General features: G+C 43.8%; 1 protein-coding gene and 2 pseudogenes across 1 annotated transcript in view; 2 read left to right on the top strand and 1 right to left on the bottom strand.

The window, feature by feature from the left end:
* Window positions 1–25,547, bottom strand: part of LOC137234831 (uncharacterized) — a 708,540-nt gene that overhangs the window by 480,816 nt on the left and 202,177 nt on the right. The gene's annotated exons all lie outside the window — the stretch shown is intronic.
* Window positions 12,012–12,994, top strand: LOC137234392 (beta-1,3-galactosyltransferase brn-like; annotated as a pseudogene).
* LOC137234248 (phosphoglucomutase-like) lies at window positions 13,607–15,336 on the top strand (annotated as a pseudogene).

Genomic DNA, 25,547 nt, shown 5'->3' with positions numbered 1-25,547 from the left:
AGTGTGACCCCATTTAATTTGTTTCGTCCCTCCCACAAATTGTCATCCTCCCAGCAGCTCCTTGCAGCAGGACTGCTACATATTCTCTTACTCCGGGAATGTATCGAACCCAATCCGGGTCCGTCTCCTGACCCCGGTCCTGAGAAATGGTTTTGCTGCATTTGCCAGAAAAGAATCTTTTTAGGACGGTCATACTCTGTTCAGTGTGTCTCGTGCAAGGGACGATTGCATCGAAAAGGTTGTTCTGGGCTTGATCCCAAAACCCGACGTCCACGTAACTTTTAGAAATCTTTTGTGGCTCCTTGCTGCTCACGCCCAAGGGCGTCCCGTAGTCTATGCCTAAGCGCCCCCCCCCCACTACCTTCCAGCAGCCTCGCTGCTCAGCAAGCCACAAAAAGTACCCGCTGCTGCTCGCGCCCCACGGCGCCAACAACTCAAACAGCTGTAACCACTCATAACTACTACCTTCGTAGTAGAGCTGGTAGCAATGCTGAGCAACAGCCCCTGCCCCCGTATTATTCTCCCCCCTCTTTTCTGGCAGCAATCTTGCAGGTCAGGGAAACAGACTCTTAATCCCTACCTCTGTTTGCACCGTCTGCCAGCACAGAATATATAGGTTTGCGACATCCGCTCAATGCAGCTCCTGCCTTGGGTGGTGCCACTTTCCTAGATGTTCTGGTCTCCGCGACGGCAACCCCTCGAAGGGTTTCATCGCGCCATGTTGCCAGGTCGCAAACCCAAATCATCCGGGTACCCCAATGCTTGCCCGAGGGCGCCCAGTCCCAAGGCCACACCAGCAATTGCGTCCTGGCCTTCCACAACCTAGGCGTAGTCACCCGTCACTTACCACTAGAGTGGCGGCGTCACCCCTCATGCACTTCAGAATTCTGCAGTTAAACTGTAATGGACTAACTGGGAAGATTACGGAGATAGTCGATTTCATGAAGCGGCACAACATCCGCATTGCTGCGATTCAAGAGACTAAACTCACAGCAAGATCTGCATTGCAGACCTGCTCTGATTATAATGTCCACAGGAAAGACCGCGAGAGCGTAAATGGAGGCGGCCTCGCGTTTATTATACACCACTCTGTGCAATATTATATATTTGATCCTGGCATCGACCGCAGGGACAATGTCTTAGAACGTCAAGGCCTATCGGTTCGGTCAGGCGATGCAAGTCTAGAAATCATCAACATCTACATCCCTCCTGTCACCTGTTGCCCCAGTGGATACCGCCCTAATATCGACGCCTTACTCACTGGCAACAATCGCATTATCTTAGGCGATTTCAATGCCCATCACGACCTATGGCATTCAAACTTGCGGGCGGACAGTAGGGGTGAGATGTTGGCGGATCAAATAGAAGAAACGACGTTCTGCACAATAAACGGAGACGCCCCTACACGTATGGTAGGAAGCTGCCATAGCTCGCCAGATATCTCAATCGTGAGCGCAGAACTCGTAAACTGCGTCAACTGGCAGCCGATAGTAACATTGGCATCCGACCACCTGCCCATACTTATTTCGTTCGAGCGTACCGCTGACTTCATCGTCACCGAAAAACGCACTTTCAAAAACTTCAAAAAAGGAAATTGGGAAGAATATAAATCTGCAACAGATAGCAGCTTTGCTGCCCTCCCTATCCCGACTGATGCCCGCCAAGGGGAGCGTGCCTTCCCGTAAGGTCATTGAATCCGCCTCGGCACATTTCATTCCCGCCGGGAGAATTCCCGAAATCCGGCCCCACTGCCCGGCGGAGGCCGCGAGCTTAGCGAGGGAACGCGACCTTATAAGACAGCTTGATCCAGGCGACCCCCAAATAAGGGATATAAACCAACGCATCAGATTGCTTGTGGACGAACACAAGCGGGCGAAATGGGAAGAGCACCTTAGAGTTTGTAACCTCTCTACCGGTGTAGGTGAACTTTGGTCCACCGTAAAGTCCCTATCGAATCCGACTAAGCACAAAGACAAAGTTTCCATCGCCTTTGGCGATAAGGTGCTGTCCGATGCGAAAAAATGCGCGAGCGCTTTCTGCCGACAGTATATAATGCATCCTACGGTTGACAAAGATAGACGGAGAGCCAATAGACACGCACATAAACACAAATTCAGCGCGTCACCAGTCACCATCACCGCTAGAGAGGTTGAGGACGCAATTGGTCGCGCTAAACCATCCAAAGCAGTGGGCCCAGACGGCATAGCCATGCCGATGCTTAAAAACCTAGGGAAAGAGGGTTTCAAATATTTAGCGCATGTCTTCAACCTGTCTCTTTCCACCTTTGTCATACCCGAGAAATGGAAAATGGCCAAGGTGGTCCCGCTACTAAAGCCTGGGAAACCAGCTAACATAGGTGAGTCATATCGTCCGATATCTCTCCTATCGCCAGTGGCAAAGACGCTTGAAGCCCCTCATCAGCATGGCTTCAGAAAACTCCATAGCACTACCTCCGCGCTAAATGTCATTAGCACCCAGATAAATTGCGGTTTGAATCAATACCCCCACCATAGAACAGTACTCGTAGCGCTAGACCTATCAAAAGCCTTTGATACGGTAAACCATGGCTCGTTACTGCAAGACCTGGAAGGGTCTACCCTTCCCCCATGTCTTAAAAGGTGGACCGCAAATTATCTGGGTGGTCGGCAGGCATCGGTGCAATTCAGAAACGAAACATCAAAACCAAGGAGAATTAAACAGGGGGTGCCACAGGGTGGTGTCCTATACCCACTTTTGTTTAATTTCTACATATCTAAACTACATTCACCACCGGAAGGAGTCACAATCGTTTCCTACGCCGATGACTGCACAATAATGGCCACAGGCCCAGGCCCAGAGATCGATGAGCTATGCAATAAAATAAACGGATATCTCCCTGAGCTCTCCAGTTTTTTCGCCTCGCGAAACCTAGCATTGTCACCGACTAAATCTTCCGCGACCTTATTTACAACATGGACGCCCCAAATGTCGACCATAATGAACATCCACGTCGATGGCGCTACGCTACCGACTGCCCTACACCCCAAAATCTTGGGTATGACGTTTGATCAGGATCTACATTTTGGTGCGCACGCAACCGCAATTGTTCCGAGAATTCAGAGCCGTAATAAAATCCTCAAATCCCTTGCTGGCAGTACCTGGGGAAAAGATAAAGAAACGCTCATGACCACATACAAAGCAATTAGCCAGCCGATTACGTGCTACGCGTCACCCATATGGTCGCCAAGCCTAAAAACTACCCACTGGAAGAAACTACAGGCCTGCCAAAATACTGCTCTCAGAATCACCACGGGCTGTCTTCTTATGTCCCCAGAACACCATCTGAATAATGAGGCGAGAATACACCCCATCAGGGAGAGAAATGAGATGCTGACCAAACAGTTTCTGTTGAATACCCAGAAACCTGGGCATCCCAACAGACATCTGATTAACGAACCAGCACCGCCTAGGGGCCTAAGGCCGTAAGCATTTTGAGGAAATACGGCACCTGAGAACCCAGCCGTATGAAGCGAAAAAACACAAGCAGGTCCTTGGTGAACTCCATAGACAGGCGTCAGACCTTTATGTCGGGAATTTCCCGGTGAATCCAGTACTTGAAGAAAAATATCCAGAACTCGCGGAAGAGGAACGAATACTCCCCAGGGAAACGCGTGTCACTCTTGCTCAACTTCGTTCTGGATACTGTAACAGGTTAAACTCTATCCAGAATCAACCCCGACATACAAAATGAATGCCCCGCTTGCAATGTGTCCCCACATGACACCAACCATCTCTTTAATTGTAATGTGGAACCAACGCCTCCAACACCCCTTTCCTTATGGTCCACCCCTGTTGAAACGGCAAGTTTCCTTGGACTCCCGTTAGAGGATATTGATGACAATTTGTGATCGGTCGCAGCTATTAGGTGGGGCGAGCATTGCTACAACAACAACAGCAACAACGGACTACTGCAACGACAGAAATATTACGAAGGTAGATTTTTTAATTAAAATGTATAAATCCCTTATTAATGACTCAAAAAATACAGAAGGTAATAATTATAAAGATATTTCTCCACCTTCCTCTAAAATATTGAAGATTGCGCAGAGGTATTCTACAAATTCAAAAAATATGAATTTATCAGCAGAATGCCATTTGCTGTTGAGTTTGTCATCAAACCGAAATGTTTTAAATTTCTGGAGGGAAAAGGCTGCTGCAATGCCGCTATTATCTAAGTTGGCACAAAAAGTTTTGTGTATTCCGGCAACGAGTACACCCTGTGAGCGGGTTTTTTCTATTGCTGGCCTTGCTGTTACAAATAAACGGTCACAGCTCAGCCCGCACAACGTAAACAAAATTATTTTTATTCACAATAACTATGAATCTTGCAAAGAAAATTTCAAATAGGTATTTTTTATATGAATACTGGAAGCATATTTTTGGTGGCCTAAAATATAGACATAAAATAGCTGTTCTTACAAGATGTATCTGAATAAAAACGTCATTATACAATAAATATATTCATTTTAATCTTTAAATTCAGGAAGTGTTAAATCTAAGCATTTGGGAGAAATTTGCTGGATATAAATTTGAGAACCATACAATTTTCAAAATTTCTGTAAGGTCAGAGAGTAATTGAAAAAACTTGTGGAGATCAAAATTTATTTACCAAGTACGACGGCGTGAGCCGGCGCTCCGACTTCGCCGCCTCCGCCGATATTTTACCAATTCTTCGCCGCCGCCGCCGATAAAGTAATCGGCGTAAACCTCTAATATGTACACACATTTCGTCATATGCTTTTGCCCAAAATAAAGAGTGCAAACAACTTGAACCCAATAAGTATTTATGCATTCTTGTATGCATGATTCATATTTGTTTACGTTTGTCAATCAGTTGCATTTCCCAGCGAACTAAGTATGTACGTACATAGGTATATATGTATCTGAATAGTTCTTTGGCTTGTATACTGACTCTATATGCATGGGTTGCTGACTTGCATATATGAATGTATGTTGTACATTTAGTTTGTAAGTATTAGTGTAAATATATATTATAGTATATAGGAAATATTTGTATAAAAAGAATCAATTTTGTCAAATAAAAATCAGTTTCTGTTTGACTACCAGAGGCTATCAACAAAACGTTTTACTTTCATTTCAATCCCACCAAAAGTTCGACAACAAAATCAAAATGCAAGTTTTGACAACTAGTTTTTTGAAAATATATACCGTAATAATTGTGGTGGGTTTTTTTGTGAGCAATGATTGGATTTTTGCATCGCGTCAAAAACAATTATGACTATATTCCGTCCGCACTATTTTGCACATCAGCACAAAATGCCACGGCGTGTCAATGATACAGGGTCACGATCAAATAAATGTATGGGATTCCAACCGTTGATAAGCACAATGCATTCTTGTATAGCTTCACAGCTTTCTCAACCCAACGGTAAACCTTACCTATGCAAAGATAATCCTGGTACCAATATGAATATATCATACACAAGATTAGGTTAGGTTTAACTGGCCGGTCCATGTGGACCTCATATACATTGAATCAGTCCGTAGTTTTAGCAGAAGTTCATTTTATGACCAACTTGAAAAATCCTATAAAAAATCATGACCTATGTTATAAAAAAACTCCGTCCTCTTGGCAAATACTAGAAGTTCTATAGGACTTATGCCATTTGCTGGTTCTAGATCTGACATCTGTATCACTCCTAATATCTGGAGTATTAGCCTGGCAAGCGCAGGCACAAGTACAAAAAGTGCTAGATCGTTTCCTCCACTAGCGCTCACTTCCTACATCTGCACCCACTGACCAAGCCTTATTTAAGGAATGTGATGCCAGAAGGCAGTGCCCAGTCAGAATACTCGTCATCATTCCATAGTACTCTCTTCTTAATGATAGAAGCAACTTTGTTTGTCTAAGGTTGTAAGACGTACACATAATCTTCGAAACTTTATAGTCCCGCGCTTGAACCAACGCCTTTTCCGCTTGTTTCTTCTGATTTGGTCACGGATAATACTTCCGCTTAGAAAACATGACAGTGATCTTGTAGGATCTGTTTATTTCCGGATCTGCACAGTAAACCGCGACACTACTCCACTACCTTGGAACCATCTGTGTACACGTGTATCGCCTCGTCAGCCATTTGAGCATCCTTGCGCCAACCACACACCTTTATTTTAGCTTTAAGAGCCCCTGCGAATCGCAGATATGGATTCAGGTAGTCGTCTGTTCGTCCTGTAATTGATGACGCTATACTACTATGGTCGCATGCTCAATGCATTCTTGTATAGCTTCACAGCTTTCTCAACCCAACGGTAAACCTTACCTATGCAAAGATAATCCTGGTACCAATATGAATATATCATACACAAGATTAGGTTAGGTTTAACTGGCCGGTCCATCAGGACCTCATATACATTGAATCAGTCCGTAGTTTTAGCAGGAGTTCATTTTATGACCAACTTGAAAAATTCTATAAAAAATCATGACTTATGTTATAAAAAAACTCCGTCCTCTTGGCAAATACTAGAAGTTCTATAGGACTTATGCCACTTGCTGGTTCTAGATCTGACAGCTGTATCACTCCTAATATCTGGAGTATTAGCCTGGCAAGCGCAGGGCACGAGTACAAAAAGTGCCAGATCGTTTCCTCCACTAGCGCTCACTTCCTACATCTGCACCCACAGACCAAGCCTTATTTAAGGAATGTGATGCCAGAAGGCAGTGCCCAGTCAGAATACTCGTCATAATTCTATAGTACTCTCTTATTAATGATAGAAGCAACTTTGTGTGTCTAAGGTTGTAAGACGTACACATAATCTTCGAAACTTTATAGTCCCGCGCTTGAACCAACGCCTTTCCCGCTTGTTTCTTCTGATTTGGTCACGGATAATACTTCCGCTTAGAAAACATGACAGTGATCTTGTAGGATCTGTTTATTTCCGGATCTGCACAGTATACCGCGACACTACTCCACTACCTTGGAACCATCTGTGTACACGTGTATCGCCTCGTCAGCCATTTGAGCATCCTTGCGCCAACCACACACCTTTATTTTAGCTTTAAGAGCTCCTGCGAATCGCAGATATGGATTCAGGTAGTCGTCTGTTCGTCCTGTAATTGATGATGCTATACTACTATGGTCGCATGCTCTGCGCTCAAGCTGCATTTCCCGAACCCCCAATCCATCAAAGAGCTAATCGTTGGAAGGCACTTAAAATTGCAACGTCATCTCAATAAACTGTAAGTTTTACGGGTCCCTCATTGAACCGCCTGAGCAGTCGGTTTATAACCAGCGTCTACAGTAGATGTGATAGCATCCCACCCTGCGGCGTTCCCCTGTCCACAGAATTCGTGGCCTCATATAATCCCCATTGTGGGGTTAGGTTAGGTTAAAGTGGCCACCGGTGCGAGCACCAGTGCGCTTAGGCCCAAAAAGTTCCCATTGTGATACCACGTAGATCTCTCCCCTACATAAAGTAACAGGTCGATTCAGCAAATGTCAGGAATTCCTTAGGTTCCAACTTAGCCAGATCACAAAGGTCGCCAAAGAAGGGAGATGCCAGAGATTTCTTCCTCTTGCGCCAAAGCGCAGGACAATCGCACAGAAAATGCTTGACTGTTTCTATCTCCTCTTCGTCTTTGCAGCTCCTACAGTAATAATTATAGTGAGCACCCAGCCGTTGTGCATTCTTCCCGATTGTGGCCGGTTATAAGTCCCACCACCAGAGATATGTCCCCCTTCCAAAAATAAGGAGACTTCTTGTGCATCTCGCATCCAATTTAGGCCACACAAGCTTGGTGTGGTAGCAGGATTCCACATTGCTCTATCTCTCACAAGCTTCCCTAAGGAAAATCCCTTTGCGCCCCCCTTGCGGTACGCAACATCACAGTCCGCCAAGGATCACCGACCGTGAAGAAGAGAAAAAAAATAAAAAACTTATAATTAATTATATCTAACTTAACATAATGCCGGACAGTCCGCCGGCTTGGCGGCACGCAAAATGGTTTGCGCATTGTGGGAGCTTGGTTGCTGCTGCCTCGGTCATTCACCAATTTTCCCGTTATGGTGTAAGGCGTGAGCCAGGTTTGCCTAGAGCTAGGGATTGCGAAAAGAAGTAAGAAGATATACGTGTTCATATTTCTTGCCGTTTATTACAAATTCATTGGAAATTCTATGCTTGTGAATTTTGCATGAAGAAAATTCAATAAAAAATAACTTATTGTAATGATACAAGCTTTTAAAACGCACACCTCCATTGTGAATTCATACAAGTGGCGAATTTTCGATAAAACGTTCACAATAGTGAACAGCGAGTGAGTATTAATATGTTTTCTGTATACAAATTTAAAGGAAAAGCTGATTTGAAACGAATGTGCAATTCATGGCACTTCAATTTAATAACGGCGAACACAAGAAAAAGAAACCTTTCTTCCATTCTCTGGCCCTTCGCGACAGCCGTTCTCCCTGTCAGCTATGATTTGACACGTAGGCATGGCAATGGAGGGATAGAAAGATTTTTCACTTGTACGAACTCACAATGCACACCTCTTGCGACTGTGTACAACAGAAATTCAATAAAATAAAAAGGATAAAAAGTGTAAAAATTCATGTATTTCGGTCGTTACCGAACATTTTGTTGTTAGGCCTTCGCTGTGCCCGAGAGTACCCAACCGAAGATGGTACTCTGAGCTAACAAAGGGCCAAACGTGGTGGGCAGAATCCCTGGGAGTATTATCTCGGCATATACATCTGTGCCTATGACGAGGCGGATCGGGGCGGATGAGTAGAACTGCGGATCCGCCAGACGAAGATGTGCGTACGGGTCTGCGATGGCACTGTCGATGCTGGTTGTGGGTGTCGTGCGCCGAAAATTGGCTACGACCGCAGAATGGGTCGCAATCCTTCTGTTCTGTCCGTGTCTTCCTCGGATACGCAGCAGACATCCTGCTTGCCCGCCAATGTTGCTAGTAGGAAGTTGGAGCTCCTGGGCGAGCTCATCCGCAATCACTGTGGTGGGGGAGCATCCGTCGATTAAGGCGCGAACGAGGTGTAGCCGCCCCCCTGCTTCTATTTTCACGACCGCGGTGGGGGTGATCGCTACCGTCGGTATCATGGTGGCGGTGGCAGCTGAATGCGGGGCTAGGAGCCCTGGCCGGAAGGCGGACACGGTAGTGAGCTGCAGCGAGTTGGATCCATGACTGCGATCTCGTGGTTGATGATGGGTGTGATATCTTTGTTGCAGGCGAAGAGGCCTTGTCTCCGCTCTGCGATCGCGCGGTGGTTGTCTTTGTTGAGGGTCCTTAGTTTGCCGGCGAAGAGACCGAGTCTCCGCACGGCCGTCACGAACATGGCGCTGGACTGTAGATGTGTTTTGCTGGAGCCGCTTCCTTTCATGCTGCAAAAGCGGTCTAAACGATTTGGCTGCTGGTGTTGTGTTCGGGCGAAGAGACCGAGTCTCCGCTCCGGTTCGGTGCATTCGAGCTGGACGAAGAGGCCCAGTCTCCGTTCCAGCATCTGACGCATATAACGATATGGAGTCGTCAATCCGCTCACGGGGTGATTCCAGCTCCTCCTCAACTTGTACACTCCATGGCTTGGAGCGGGCTTCGTGGAGTAGCTGTTCCTCTTCATCAATCGAGGAGATGTGAAGCATCGTGTGATGTTTTTCGCCGCATTTTTAAATCGGCCTTGGCTTGGGCACGCATTCGAGCGGTGGTCTAGAGCCAAGCAATTTCCACAACAGCTCCCGCGGATCGCTAAGTAAAGACGCTCCTCGGGTTTTTTGGCCCGAAAGATGGGGCACAGGCGTATGGGATGTTGCTTAAAACAAGCGCGGCATTCCGACGTATAACGCATGACGTTCTTGGCAGCGCTTCGTTGCATAGCGGCAAAGCGACCCATTTTTCTGAAAGAAATGCAATATGTTTGACTGGGTCGAGTCATTCTCGAAAATGCGGGGGCGAGTGGTCCCTAGTTGTATTATTGGGGATTTGGGAAATTTTATTAGCGCGCGCATAAGGGGAAACATCTGTCGCTGCATAAAAAAAAATATTCATATGTGGCGTGCATTATATGCATGGCCTCTTTCCCCGCACGTTATGTGCCTGGGTCTTTAGTGTCTTATTTTGTTTATTTTGTGTCACCCGGTAGCGTTTTAGTTGGCCACGGGCACACTAGTGCTGCAGAAAATGAGCATTTACGATTTTTCGGTTCGCACATTCTGGTGCCGGACCGGGTAGAAAGTGTATAGCGTGGGTTCTTTTGATTCGCTGTTATTTGTGTTGTTGGTGCTAAAACCCAACAACTTCCCTGCCCGCCACAAAAAAAAATGTTTGGACAGCAAAATTGTATGCGATGTAAAGAAAAAATAAAGCTGGAGACATTGGTGCTTTATCGGTAACCGTATCGTATCCAACCAATTGGGGTTTGGTTTACCGTCGTAACGATAAACAGCTGATTACGTTAGGGGTCCGGATACAGCGACACGACATACGGCACCAACGACTCCGGCTTAAAAAATGTTCGTTTTGGATGAGGAGAATCATTTGTAGAATGTATCATTTTTCTCTTTTTGTATTACCTTTCGGTTATTTATTCAACCTTTCCCCAAGTACGCTTGTAGTCCTGTTTAATTGATAGCCTTTAGCAAATGGCACGGTTCCCGAAGGGTATTTGGCTCCGGTACCGATTTTTCGGAAACGGGTTCTTCGGTACCCGTTTGCATCATTTTATGCATCCCTAATATAATGTACATTTAAAACTCGGCATATATATGTACATACGTTGGTATAAGTATATGGGCAGTCAGTGCACGAAATTTATCGCATTGGTAGTTTGACCAACCTTTTTGACCCATTTTTCATTTTCTACTACTTCTGCTACCAAAACAAAGAATCTACCAATATTTCAGTATTTTCGCACTGAAAACGTATACTTCGATAATTTTAAAGTATTGAATTGCAGAGCCCACCCAACTAACATTAGGAGGCGATACTGACCAAATCAGTAAATTTTGAAAAATTTGTGAAGAACTTAAACAGGAAATAGATTTTTGAGTAGAGAAGTATAATGACTGAGTACGCGAATATTTTCTGCGCTAATTTTCTCAGTTTTTTTTTTTTTTTGCATAATTTGAACGACAATAAGAAGTTTTACGTAAACGATAACATGCTGAACTTGGTTATTCGGCGGCAGTAATTTTGGTACCTTGGAAAATTGTTGTGATAGGTAGACGTTTTGGGATGTGATTTGTTTGTTTTACAATAAATTGGGAATTTTTTTGGTACCAATATAAACCGCAGTTATCGTTTTCACGAAACTTCTACTACCATTTTCCGTCTCCCAACATTTTGCCTTTAAAAAGGTCCGTGCACTGGTAAATATTTACCAGCAGCAACGACAAACACATTGTGCACATTCATACACACCCGTGCATGGAATGTAAAATTCCTATGAACTGAAACAACGGGAAATGTATACAGTGATTTTCCGTTCGTTCATTTCATTTTTTACTACGGCGTGGCGTACGCCTGTGCACAAAATATTTCCTTAGCTTATGAGGCACACTGAAAAACAAAAGCACAGCAAATTACACTAGTGGTATCAGAACCGGCAAACAAATTTTGCTTTCCTACTGCCTAGCTGTTTACAAACTGGATAGTGTTGGACTTTCAATAATTTTATTAGGCACACCGAACCTAAGAACTTCACAGCTCCAATTTAGAACTGACCTTGGCCGCAAACTACAACATGTATGCTGCACCGGTGCATCATCCCTCGGCGGGGGGCCACCACCACAGGGGCCATTGAAATTTACTAGCGTTGATCCACTTGAACGCATCAAGGAGGAATTCAATTTTAAAAGCTGGCCAATGACAACCGAGATGCAGCGCCATTATGTCCTGTATGAATGTAGGTATGTATGTATATTTGTAGATTGGTTAAACATTAATATATAACTATCCATATATATTATTTTTATATGGGTTCCCTCGTCCATCTCTATTACCCTGTAAAATGGGATGTCATTCCGCGAGTTATTTGAAAAATATTATTATTATTGGATTAGCTTTGTATGCCGTGGATTATATTGGAATTTGGCACGAGATAGATTAGGTTTGATATTCCTATTATCCCGCAGGCACGCCAGTGGATTATAACTATTCATTTATAAATGCTGCAGACAAATTCGGTTCGGTGGCGCCCAAATTAACAATAATAGTAAAATCTGCTTTGGCAAATCTTGGTCATCGCAATGTCAGCCGCCGTACTTGGGGGTACGAACCTCGGTTCTCTGATGTTCAAATCAGACGGATATTTTTGTTTGGGTATAGCAATGATTTGTCAATACAACTTATCGTGGCTAACGAATCTTCCGATGAAAAGGACATAGTGCAGATAGACTTCTTGGACGTTTACTTTAACATTACTATTAAAACCATTATGGGTATGCATTGGGCCTTCAACTACTGCGACAATAGTGAGTTTTTTTTTTTTTTTTTTTTTTTTGGCGACGATGATTACTATGTATCGGCGAAAAATTTGCTAAAATTTCTAGTTAGTCCAAATTTGTATCCCAGACCCAACTCTAATACTTATGTTGCAGAAGGCCTAAAAGATGATCTATACGATGGTTTGGTATTGCAGACAGCTCCTCATAGACACAAATTTAGTAAATGGTATGTACCACTCAGTGAATGCCCATTTAATTTATGGCCACCATATGGCATAGCTGGGGCATTCCTTTTAAGTCGGAATGCGTTGGTTGATGAAGCTTTACAAAACTGCGTTGCATTTAAAACAGTTTAGATTTGATGACGTTTTCTTGGGGATAGCTGCCTTGAAATCTGATATGAAATTAAACCACCGACTTTTACTTTTACAGGCCCAAATATAAGGGGCCCCAAAGTTTTCAATTTGTTATTGCTTCGCACGGATTTCAAAATGACATGGAATTAGAAAAGATTTGTAATGAGTGCCGCTCAACTGGTTTCGCATAACGTAAATTTTTGGAGTCGACATAACATTCCGTATTCCACGGAATGTTCATTCTGTGTGTATTTTACAAAATTTGATAACGAAACCGTCAGATTTTGAAAAATTTTGAATAAAAAACCTAATTCCTTTATTACATTTGTTAACTCATTGAACACACGCCGAAATTATATGAAGGTATTAATAATAGATCTGCTTGCTGTTTGTTTCGCCAAGTACGGGTCCCTTTTTCGTTCTTATTTGAAATTCAAATCCATAAATAGAGTTTTGGTCAAAAACACCGTCGATTGCACACGTTTGCGCTTTGTTCTTCAATTCGAAATACGAGTCCCTAATACACTACTTGATTCACGATGGTTAGGGAGAACAAAGCTGCTTGGAAAGCTTAATATTTCCTGAAAGTTGTTGAACCTTTTGATGAATATCCGAAACGTTTTATTGTCGGCGCTGACACTGTTGGATCTAAATCAGATGCAAAACATCCGTACCAGTTTGCGTGGCATGGGCGTTGTACTCATGGGTAATTGTCAGAATTTGAGTATAGCGAACGTGAGTAGATCTTTATCATACAATCATTTTGCTTTTAATTAAATTATGGAATTGTAAATTCTTCGAAAATGCAAAATATTACTGTAGTCACGACAAAGCCATATTAGGGCCAGAAACCCGGCACCAGTGGATTACGCAAAAAGGTAAAAGTATTCACGCAACAAAATTACACTGAAAACTTTGTGCAATGTATTTTGGATGCGAATGGTGCAGCATTAAATGGAGCTCTACTTGTTGTTGTGGGTGATGGGCGCTACTATTGTAAGCAGCAGAGCTTATTATACGTATGTGTGCTGCAAATGGAGTTGCAAAATTACTGGTTGGGCAAAATGGTATACTGTCTACTCCGGCAGTTTCAAGTTTGATACGTCAGTATAAGGCCCTCGGTGGAATTGTGCTCACCGCATCTCATAACCCTGGTGGTCCCGAAAATGATTTCGGTATCAAATTCAATTGCGAACATGGTGGACCCGCCCCAGATGCAGTAACCAATAACATCTACCAACTATCAACTGCAATTAAAGAGTACAAAATTGTCAATGGTTTAGAGATTGAAATTAATAAAATAGGTACAAACAAATATGAAGTGAATGGCAAGCCGTTCGTTGTTGATGTTATCGATTCAGTGGCAAATTATGTGTCACATATGAAAGAGATTTTCGATTTTGAAAAACTGCGTGATTTTGTTAGTGACAGAACTACTGGAAAACCGTTTAAAATGCGTATCGACTCATTAAACGGCGTAACAGGTTCATATGTACGTGAAATCTTTTTGAATTGTTTGGGTGCCGCAGAGAGTTGTGTAGTACATACAACACCACTACCTGATTTTGGAGGCCTACATCCTGATCCGAATTTAACCTACGCCAAGGATTTAGTACAAGCTGTAACACAGGGTGATTATGGTATTGGCTCTTCATTCGATAGCGATGGAGACCGCAACATGATAATTGGTCACCGTGCATTCTTTGTTACACCAAGCGACTCATTGGCAGTAATTGAAAATAATTTAGAATGTATACCATACCATGCATCAGCGGTTGATTTGGTTGGTAAAAAGTTGGGTAAAGAGGAGTTTGAAGTGCCTACCGGTTGGAAATACTTTGGTAATCTTATGGATGCAGGACGTTTATGTTTCTGTGGGGAAGTGAGTTTCGGTTCCGGTTCAAATCATATACGCGAAAAGGATGGCATTTGGGCTGTTTTTGCTTGGCTATCTGTTATGCAGCACACCGGCAAAGGAATCGAAGATATCCTCAAAGTTCATTGGGCCACCTATGGGCGCAACTATTTTACACGGTACGATTATGAGGAATGTGAATTGGAACCGTGTAATGAAATGATTTCAACTATGGAGAAGAATATAACAAATCCAGAATTTGTAGGCAAGAGCTTTATAAGCGATGGCAAAACTTATAAAGTTAAGGTTGCAGACAATTTTAGTTATACTGATCCAGTAGACAGATCTGTTGCTACGAAGCAGGGTTTACGTATTGTTTTTGAGGATAGCAGTCGCATTATATTCCGGTTGAGTGGCACAGGCAGTTCTGGGGCTACTGTACGTTTATACATTGACTCTTATGAGAAGGATAATGTACTTGGTTTAGCTGGCGAAATGCTTAAACCATTGATTGATATTGCTTTAGAAATTTCTCAGCTGCCGAAATTTACTGGACGCAATGCCCCTACTGTTATCACATAGGGATTTTATGCGAGTTTGTTTTGCACTTTATACAGTTTTTGAAACTTTATTTATACTCAAACCAAAAACCACTACGAACACTTTGACCAAATTATGTATGTATATCTGATGCCCTTTTTCTTTTAATTGCATTTGTTAAAACAAAGTTTTATTAATATAAAATTTAATGTTTGTGTTTTATATAAGCATGAATATGTTGTTTTACAAATATAATACCAATTTCACGCGGAGCGCTAAAGAAATAATTATCAAAGTTTTCTACATTAAAGCCCTATCGAACTCAATCTTTGATACAAAATACAAATTCTCAACTGTCTCCTTATTGCTTTATTGAATGCCTAATCGAGTGAAACATCGGTTTTGCTTGGTGCTTTCGCCTTCAATGTACCCAATTACAAGAAAAAAAAAGATTATACGAACAATAGAACAGCACGAACAAAAAAAACTCAGAATTTCATTTTTTTTGCACTTGCTGGAAAAGAAGATACCTCCTTTTCGAAAGGAGGCACGTATTCGTTAGGTGCAACCTCTATGGGTAGTTGCGCATGGATTTTTATTTGATTGTATTTATAGTTAAGAAGGAAACGGTTGGTTTCCATTTTAACTATTTTTTAATAGTTATTTCAATACATACATTGATACATTTTTGTTGGCCTCGTGCCTTTGGCCGAGTGTGTAGGTGTTCTGTCATCCTCGCTCGGGGTGAGCGGGTGAAGTTGGGTTGATTTGCTGTCCTCGCTCTGGGAGAGCGGGTGAATTGTGGGTTGGTTTTGAAAATTAAAAATAAGTGTTTTGTGGCAGATGGAGATCTGCATTAGGGTGGTTGATTGGCCTCGGTGGGCGAGCGCTTGGTTTTGAAATATTAAAAATTTAAAAGATTATGGGCCGAGTGCCTTGGTTTTCTGTGGCAGACCGAGGGTCTGCGTAAAAGCTTTCCTGGTATACTCGTTATGGAATAACGAGTGAGTGGGGAGATTTCTGGTGTCCTCGCTCGGGGTGAGCGAGTGAATTTGTGGGATATTTTTTGAAAGGCGGGATATGGAGGAACGGGGGGATTGTTAAGAGAGGCTCTTGGTCCTCTCACAATCTATCTCCGTGGGAAGAAGGATCAGTTTGACCAAAGGTCGTCTGACTTGACCCTTCTCGGTTATGAGGTCGACTACACGTACTCGGTTATCTTCGCCGGGGTGTACGTTGATGACTCTACCTAACCTCCATTCGTTGGGAGATAAGTTGTCCTCTTTGATGACAACTAGATCATCCACTTTAAGATTTTGCTTTGACTGTTTCCACTTCACTCGTTTTTGAAGTTCGGAAAGGTATTCGGTTTTCCAACGACGGCAGAAGGTTTGATGGAGGGCCTTGAGCTTCTGCCATCTGTTTATTATGGAGGCCGGGCTTTCGTTCACATCCGGTTCTGGCGGCGCCAGAAGATGGCTGCCCGTTAGGAAATGTCCTGGGGTTAGTGGTTCCAGGTCCGTTGGGTCATTCGACCCTGGACTGAGAGGGCGCGAGTTGAGGCACGCCTCAATCCTGCACAAAAGGGTTTGGAACTCCTCTATGGTGTACTTCTGGGGAGACGCGATCCTTTTGAAGTGGCTTTTGAAGCTCTTCACTCCCGCCTCCCACAAGCCGCCCATATGTGGAGCGCCAGCGGGAATAAAATGCCAAGTTAATGCTTGATGGCTATACCTGGAGACTGTTTTGTTTCGGCTTTCTGCCAGGAAGGCTTTGAATTCCGATCGTAGAGATCTGGAAGCTCCGACAAAGTTTGTACCATTGTCGGAGTAGATGTTCTTCGGACATCCTCTTCTCGCGATAAAACGCGAGAAGGCTGCGAGAAAGCATGGGGTGCTGAGGTCACTAGTGGCCTCTAAGTGAATGGCCTTAGTGGAGAAACAGACAAAAAGGCATACGTAGCCTTTTGACAGTCGACATCCTCTACCGCGGTAGCTTTTGATGTCGAAAGGCCCCGCAAAGTCTACCCCGGTATTGGTGAACGCGCGGGTAAAAGTAGTCCGTTCGCAGGGAAGGGTACCCATAAGTTGGGACTGTGCCTGCTTTCGATGAATAATGCAGGTTTTGCAATTGTGGATGACGGCTCTGATCATGGTCTTGACATTCGGTATCCAGTATTGGGTTCGGATGAGACGGAGCATGAGCTGGTTCTCGCCATGAAGGGAGTCATAATGAGCCATCATGACTGTAAGGCGAGACAGCCTACAATTGTACGGCAAGATGATCGGATGACGCTCGTTGTATGACATGTCTTTTGACGCCCCTAGACGCCCCCCTGTTCTACTAATGTCATCTTTGTCGATATATGGGTTGAGTGACAGTATTTCACTCTTTCGGTCGGTCGCTTCCCTATTTTTCAATTTTAAATATTCTGTCCCGTAAAACTGTTTCTGGCAGACTCGTATTTATGCTTGAGTCGTTGCCTTAATCTCATCGGCTGAGATTATACACGCTTTTTCGTGGAACGAGGCTTTTGTTCTTGGGTGAGTTCTTTTATAAAACCTCCTAACATAGGATAGAACCTTCAAAGCCCTGGGTAAATTTGAAAAACGGTCGAGAATATCTACATGATCTACCCTTGTCGTGGCATATGTTTGTGCCCTCTTCTCCTCAACGGACGTTTTGTATTCGATCTCTTGTGATGGCCAGTGAGAATTGTCTTCTTGCAGCCATGAAGGTCCCTGCCACCACAACGAATTGTTGACCAACTCTGATGCAAGTAGTCCTCTGCTTCCTAGATCCGCTGGATTGGATTCCGAGTCCACGTGAAGCCAGTCCTTGCTACCGACCATGTCGATAATCTTAGTGATTCGGTGTGCGACGAAGGTTGACCAGGAACAGGGCGGCTTTCTTATCCATGTGAGTACGATGGTTGGATCTGTCCAGAGGTGAACTTTTGCTGGCCCCAAATGAATGTTTCGGAATATTGATTCCATCATTTCTGCGAGCAGCACGGCGCCGCATAGTTCTAAACGTGGTAGCGAGATGGTTTTCACTGGGGCTACTCGGGTTTTGGCAAGCAACAGATTTGTGAAAATTGTATCGTCCCTTTTTACGCGCATGTATATAGCTGCTGCATATGCCTTTTCCGATGCATCGCAAAAACCATGTATTTCGATGTCGTCCTCGGGCGTAAAATTTACCCATCGCGGTATCCTAATGTTATCTATTTCGTTATAGTGTTGGGTGAAATTTTCCCACCGTTCTAAGGTAGTTGGGGAGACAGGTTCGTCCCACCCGGTGCCCTCTAACCAGATATGCTGCATTAGTATTTTTGCCACTATGAACACTGGTGCAAGCCAGCCTAAAGGATCGAAAAGTTTGGCTATAGCGGATAGGATTACGCGTTTGGTGATGTTCTCGCCACTCTCTAAAGCTCCTGCGGTGAAGTAAAACATGTCTGAATGCGCGTTCCATCGTATTCCGAGTGCCTTCACCGAGCTAGCCTCTTCAAACGCTAGGAAGTCCTCGCTGAGCAGATCCGTTTTGGGAATGTCCTGGAGGATTTCCTCACAATTTGATGTCCACTTGCGCAATGGAAAGCCAGCTGAGTGTAATGTTTCGCGAATCTCGTTTCTTGCTCTGATGGTTGACGCTATTGTATGTCCTCCAGATAAAACGTCGTCGACATACATACTTTCTCGTAATATACCCGATGCTGTTGGGTGCGTATTTTCTACATCATCAGCCAATTGTAGAAGTGACCATATCGCGAGGTAGGGGCGCAGTTTACACCAAAGGTGACAGTCTTCAGTTCGTAAAGACTGATGGGTTCGTTGGGGGATGTTCGATGGACAATTCTTTGAAATTTGGCGTGATTGTCGGTCACCCAAATTTGCCTATACATCTTTTCTATGTCACTATTAAAGACAAATCGGTACAGTCTCCAACGTAGAATTAAAATAGGCAAGTCTGCTTGGAGTACTGGACCTGGGTGGAGTATGTCGTTTAGACTAATGCCATTTGCTGTCGGACTTGACGCGTTGAAGACGACGCGCACTTTGGTAGTGGTACTTTCCGCTTTTACAACGGCGTGGTGGGGCAGGAAATAACTATCGGAATCCTCGGATGGAATATTGTTTTTGATTTTTCTCATATGTCCAAGCGTTTCGTATTGAGATAACACCCGAACATATTCTTTCCCTAACTCTTGGTTTTTCAGTAATCGCCCCTCATTTCTGAAGAATTGTGAACATGCGCGCTTTAGGGACGGTCCTAATTTAATATTCTCAGGGTAATCCTGCTTGAATGGTAGCGAAACTGTATACCTCCCATTTTCATCCCGTTTTGTCGTTTCCTTAAACAGTTGTTCACAATACCTTTCTTCTTCATTAAGCATTTTATTTTTGGGAACATTTTCTATCTCCCAGAAAGTTTTTAATTGGTTGTCCAATGCAACCTCGTTATAAAATGACATGATGCTCTTCGTTGGACTCGATGCGTCGATGCGACCGGTTAGTATCCAACCGAACACTGTCTCTTGGGCCAAAAGTGTATTTAATACATTCTTTTTCAGACCACTCAGTATAATTTGGGGATATATGTCTCCTCCAAGTATGAGGTCTACGTCTTCGTTGATGTAGAACCTCTTGTTTGCCAAAACCAAGTCTGGGAATGCCTGCATAGTCATGTCGTTGATATGGCAGGATGGAAGATTCCCAGTGAGTTTGGCTAGGACTAGAACGGGTGTAGCCAGGCTGAAGCAGGCATCCACTGGTGAACGTAATTCAATTTTGGATGCTTCTTTCACCTGAGCTGACACCGAATTTGTGATGCCTGAAACTTGGGCATGCATTTTTCTCGCTGGCGAATTGATTCTGCGTTTCAGTCTTTCAGTTATAAAGGAACATTCAGACCTTGAATCAATTAATGCCCGTGCGGAGAAGTCGGTACCATTATGGCGAATGTGTACGCGAGCAGTTCCTAATAGCACGCCTGTGCTGGAATTGGCATGACAGGATTTTACATTCTGGTTCGCAGATTGTCGCGCCTGTGCCGAAGTTGTTGGGCTATTATCCGCATCTTTGAAAGGATTGCGTACAGCCGTGTGCTGAGATGTATCCGCATGCAGGAGCGTGTGGTGACGAGAGTGGCATTTGGAACAGTTGTAGGAACTGGTGCACTTCGTCACGGTGTGTCCTGGGGATAAGCAATTCAGGCAGCCACTTGTGGATTTTATAAATTTAATCCTTTCTACTGGGGTTAAGTCGCAGAAGCGTGAACAGTTGCGTAATCTGTGTTCAGGGGATTTACACATTTTACAAATTGATTTTATTGTTTGCTTGGATACTTTCGTTTGAAAAGCACCAAGTCTTTTCGTAGGGGTTTCCGTTGATTGTCGCGACGCGTTTGGTTTTTGCACTTTCGAAGTGGCATGCCCTGTAAAACCAGGCACTGTTTCAAGTGTCTGAAACCGATTAGACAGGAATTTATCCATATCCTCCCACTTGGATATGTCCATTTTATGGTCTATACTTTGCTCCCAAAGAGCCAGCGTGCTCTCTGGTAACTTGGTTGAGCATAGATAGGTCAGGATTGCATCCCAATTGGAAGTGTCAATTTTGTGGCATTTGAGGGACGAAATACAATTATTTATATCATTTTGCAGCTTTTTTATTGAACTGCCACACTCACTTTCTACCTTTTTTAAGTTAAATAAAATTTGTAGTTGTGTGTTAACTAAGATACGTTTGTTTTCGTATCTTCACACAAGTTTTTCCAGGCCATCTCGAAACCTTCATTTGTGAGAGGGCATTTTTTTACGATATCTTTTGCTTCGCCCTGCGTTTTGTTGTTGAGATGGAATAACTTTTCCACCCCTTTCAAACTAGAATTGTTTATATATATTGCCGTGAACAGGTCGCGAAAAGTTGGCCAAGACAGATAATCCCCTTTAAAAACTTCCGTGTCGCAAGCAGGGAGGCGAATTTCATGCGCATGAGGTTCTTGCTCAGGGTTGACGTTCTTTTCATCCTTCTTGTATTTTTCTGCCTCAGCAGATATAGACGCTGAACATCGCACGTAGATTGCGTATGCTGCCTTTTGCTTCTTTCTGATCGCCATAACGTCATCCGCTGACACCTCATCAGATCCCAATAGCGAATCAAATGCAGACTTTGCCTTCTTCCACAAGAGCCGCAACTCTTCCTGCTGTATTGCAAGGGTGTGTTTGCTATGGTCGCTCTCCGGAATAAACCTGTAATCTTTATCAAACTCTGCGATTGATTCTGCTAAACGGATGTAGGTTTCCATTGTTTTATTTACGTTTATTAACGAGAAAATTTCCGATTAGAAAAATGGAACTCTTCTGAGTTAATATGCCTGCCCAGCCCTAAATAAAAACTATTGAACTTCGAGTTTATTATTTATTTTGTTTATTGCAGACTTTTTGTCTTGGTAGCGACAACGAAAAGGGTTTATTTTATGGACTATTTGTCTGAGCGGCAACAACAAAAAAGGGGACCACTCGCCACCTCCACAAATAATGGGTGTATTTTGGTGAAAGTGAAAAAAATGCGTGCGATATTGCAAAACAAGCGCCAAAAAAAGTGTAAAAAGTGTTTAAAAAAGTGAAGTGAGCAACGGATTAATTAATTAAATTGAACTTAATTTCGTGTTTGTGAAATACAAAAAAAAACAACAAAAACATATTTAGCGGAAAGTGAGGTTAGGTTACCCTCTTCCTTGTGTTGTGTCTGGAAAACCTTACCACTGGTGGGGGGATAGACCAGATAATCACAAGGACTGAAATAAAGGCTAACAAACCGAGTGATTTAACCTTCTAAAATAGAAAATAAATTGGTGCTCACTAAATCACTTCACTGTTTTCACTTTTTTTTTTCTTGATTTAAATTTTTTTTTTTCGCGCACTACACGGGTTTCTTCTTTATTTTGCAAAAAAAACAACACTCAAAAAAAAGTGGCAAGAAATATAACACTTACTTCTTAGTTTGTCGTAAGAAAATTTGATTGTGCTGTGATGTGGTTGGCGAATACGCTGTGGCTCTGGTCACCTATGTACAATATAAAAACTCCAACTTCTTCCTTGTCAATTTTTGGCTGCTGTGATCTGCTGTGGCAAATAAATTTTTTGTAGGCAAAATGTGCTGTGTTGTGGACTGTATATATAAAGAGGCGCTTTTAGTTCCTGGTGAGGAGGAACAATGTGCGGCCTGAGTGCGTCGTAAACCGGCAGTGGGTAGGCGCACAAGGGTCGATCTTGGAGTGGATGGTGCGCTCAAAAGAAATAAATAAGAACACAAAGAGGAATTTCCTCGTTATAATATAATATTTAATTTAGAGTGAAGGAAAATATACACTGTGGTTACAATATTACCTTGGTGTTTTAAGTGACGACGGTGATCCTTGCGATGTGTGCTGGTTGGCGGTCAATCGAGAAAGAGACCGGTTATCCCATTGAGGACAACCGCTAAGCCGCGAAAAAGTCCTCTGGTATTAAGGAGGGGAAAAAAGCCACACACACAACAACCCCCACATATACGTGCATGGGTGCTGACAACCCGCACACACACGTGCATGCGTATGTGCATGCATGCACACAAATGCGGCGTGAGGGTGGGTGGCTGGAAATATTATTAAAACGTTAGGGAGGGGCGCCGGCAATCAGATAAAAGTTAGGCATTGGGCCTAAACAGTGAGCTTACAGGTAGCGAGCGGCATGCTCAATCCCTTCCTGGTCGACGAAAGCGGAATGGATGTGCCCCCTCTTACAAGTTCGTCAGCCATCTCATTGCCCGGTATATCGGAGTGTCCAGGCACCCTTACCAGACTGAGGGAAGTTTGCACAGCGATCTCGTTAAGAGATTTGAGGCACTTCTCTACTGCCCTGAACCTAAATGTGACCGATCCAAGCGCTTTTAGTGCAGCTTGGCTGTCAGAGGAAATACAAATTTTATTGCAGCCGCGAACAGCGTTCCTCAGGTGATCAACGACATCCGCCTGAAATACGCTGCAATGATCGGTTAGGCTAAATTATAGATTCCACCCCAGCTGAGGTGCAAAAACCCCGCTACCCAAGTTTTTATCCAGTTTCGATCCGTCAGTATATACATATCTGCAGCCTATAGCTCAGGTCCGGCGGCTTCATGAACCAATAATCCCTATCCGGGATAACAACCTCGTACTTCATATCAAAAAATACAGTCGGAGCGCAATAGTCCGACGAAGGCGAATCCAGATACTTAAGGATGGCTGCAGACCATCCATATTGTCTCTCCAGTCGGATTACTTTCGCAGCCATAGAGCAGAAAAGGCTGCACATTTCTTGGTCATTAAATCTATTGGCAACACATTAAAAAGAGTATCCAGCGCCTTCGCAGGGGTGGTCCGCCGGGCTCCCCCACGCAGACTAGGGCAGTTCTTTTTACCTTCTGGAATACCCGTAGATTTCGTCCCCCAGACCAATGCCCCATATAAGAGGATTGGTCTAAACACTGCAGTGTAGAGCCACAGGGTAATATCCGGTGATAGTCCCCATCCTCGCGGACAGCTCCCCTACAGCTGTACAGTGCCACCTTTGCTTTTTTCACACGCTCCTGAGCGTTTTCCCTCCAGAATAGTTTCCTATACAAAATTAATCCTATGTATTTGGCAGAGTCCCTCAGCGTCAGGGTCGTACCTGCTAGAACCGGCAGGTGAAACGCAGCAATCTTAAATTTCCTAGTGAACAGAACCAGTTCAGTTTTGGCTGAATTGACCGATAGACCTTTACTCTTGGTTCAGTTCTTCACAAGTCTCAGCTTAGCTTGCATTAGATCGCATAGTGTCTGCGGAAACTTCCCGCTAGCTAACAGCACAAGGTAATCTGCCTATGCGATCAACTTGCTGCATCCGTCTTTCTCAAGAAGAACTAAGAGCTCAATACGTGTGGCAACCCATAGACCTGACCACCGTTGAACATGCCACGCCGGCATGAAGCTCTCTTCGCAGCAGTAACTGCTGAACAAGTTTCACTAGTCTGAATCGGCCCCAAGTCGATGAGTGCATCAGTTATCGCAGAGGGCTTAACGTTGTTGAAAGTTCCTTCAATTTCGAGAAAAGCTATGAGTGTGAAGTCCTTGTACCCCTGAGATTTCTCGATTTGGGAGACAACTGTATGCAAGGCCGGCTCTGTGGACTTCCTTTTCATATACGCATGCTGGGATGTCGATAACTTTCCCTCCAAGGATTCCCTTAGTGCAGAGTCCATTAACTTCTCGAGTGTCTTCATCTGGAAGGATGTCAGAAAAATGGACTGAAGTCATCGGGGATCACGTGACAAGTCCTTCCAGCTTTTGGTATAAAGGTGACCTTTGAATCGTTCCAACCGCGTGGAATATAGTGAAGAGCAAAAACTCCTTTGAAGATGTTATACAACCACAGAGAACTCAGCTGGATTGTTTGCTGGAGCTGTATTAGGGCCTGGTGGTTTGAAGCGCTTCAACGATATTGTAGTCCATTTAACTTTACCCATAATCCTTGCAGGCATCCCAGGACACATTTAGAGCACCATAGAGCACCTTACTGAGCCTGGATCCATCAGACACCGTCTCCGTCACCTAGATTTCTTCGTAGGGCAGTCCTTATCAAGAGCCTCCCAGCATGCTTTTGTATATAATTGAATCATACTATCCTGCTGTGCAGAGTTCTGGGGAATATGAACCATAGCTCCTTTGAGTCTCTTTCGAAGCTCTTCACTATAAGTGCGCCAATTGTCGTTTTTAAAATTGCTGTGCCAGATAGTTGTGATCAGAAAAAGAGTGATATTCACGCACCATTCAATTATGTATCATGGATTCCCCGCTGCCCCAGATCAGGGTGATAATCTTCCCGCAATTTAATGTGCAGCTGATCCATCTGGTGAAGTCTAAATGTACTTCAATGCAATTATCCATGGTCGGCCATTTAGAAACATTGTTGAAAGTCCCATAAATGTCTAAGAAGACTCCTAGAAAATACTCCTTATATGCCAGGGCCAGAATTAAAATTCTCAGTAAGCAACATACATCTTCTAATATATGCACTATATTATTGAATTACTTCCCCCACCAGAGGGAGTAATCAATACGTGGGGACGCACCTATTGATTTCTCCCTCTAGTAGTAGTCCGAAGACACCACTCCTGTCGTCCAGGCCTGGTGAAGGTGAACCGCACCATGACAGCGCCCCTTCCACTCAGCTAGCTAGCCGGAGTGGAAATTATGTCTTTAAGAAGACATCCACTCCCGCTGGCTCACCAGCGAGGACTGAATTTCTGATGGCAAATTCAGTCCTTTTATACGGCCTGCGTT

This window comes from Eurosta solidaginis, chromosome X, assembly GCF_040869045.1.
Source record: "Eurosta solidaginis isolate ZX-2024a chromosome X, ASM4086904v1, whole genome shotgun sequence".
In the NCBI taxonomy this organism is placed as follows: Eukaryota; Metazoa; Arthropoda; class Insecta; order Diptera; family Tephritidae; genus Eurosta; species Eurosta solidaginis.
This window is presented reverse-complemented; position numbering and strand designations above follow the sequence as displayed.